Genomic DNA, 310 nt, shown 5'->3' with positions numbered 1-310 from the left:
GTAGAGGAATAGATCAGTAACTATACTTATTATTTTTATTGTCCACATAGTCCAGATTAGGTGTGGCTATCTATGATAAACTAAAGATGCTTAATAAACCTTAGAACAGTGCAATTTGTGTAAGAAAAATAGGTGTGTTTTGAAGACAAATGGAGACATGGAAGAATAAGAAAGGTAATTTTAGTAATTTTACTTCATTCAAACACTAATATATTTGCTATCAATTTATGATTTATATTTGACCTTCTGTCATAGATATATGATAATTGCTCATTGTGTGAAAATGTAAAAAAGCTAGTGGTCAGTGCCT

The 310-nt window shown here is 29.4% G+C and overlaps 1 protein-coding gene across 9 annotated transcripts in view; it reads left to right on the top strand.

Moving 5' to 3' along the window:
- LOC119593731 (myoneurin-like) overlaps positions 1–310 on the top strand; it is a 102,537-nt gene that overhangs the window by 82,516 nt on the left and 19,711 nt on the right. The gene's annotated exons all lie outside the window — the stretch shown is intronic.

The sequence above is a fragment of the Penaeus monodon genome, chromosome 32 (genome assembly GCF_015228065.2).
Source record: "Penaeus monodon isolate SGIC_2016 chromosome 32, NSTDA_Pmon_1, whole genome shotgun sequence".
Taxonomy (NCBI): Eukaryota; Metazoa; Arthropoda; class Malacostraca; order Decapoda; family Penaeidae; genus Penaeus; species Penaeus monodon.
This window is presented reverse-complemented; position numbering and strand designations above follow the sequence as displayed.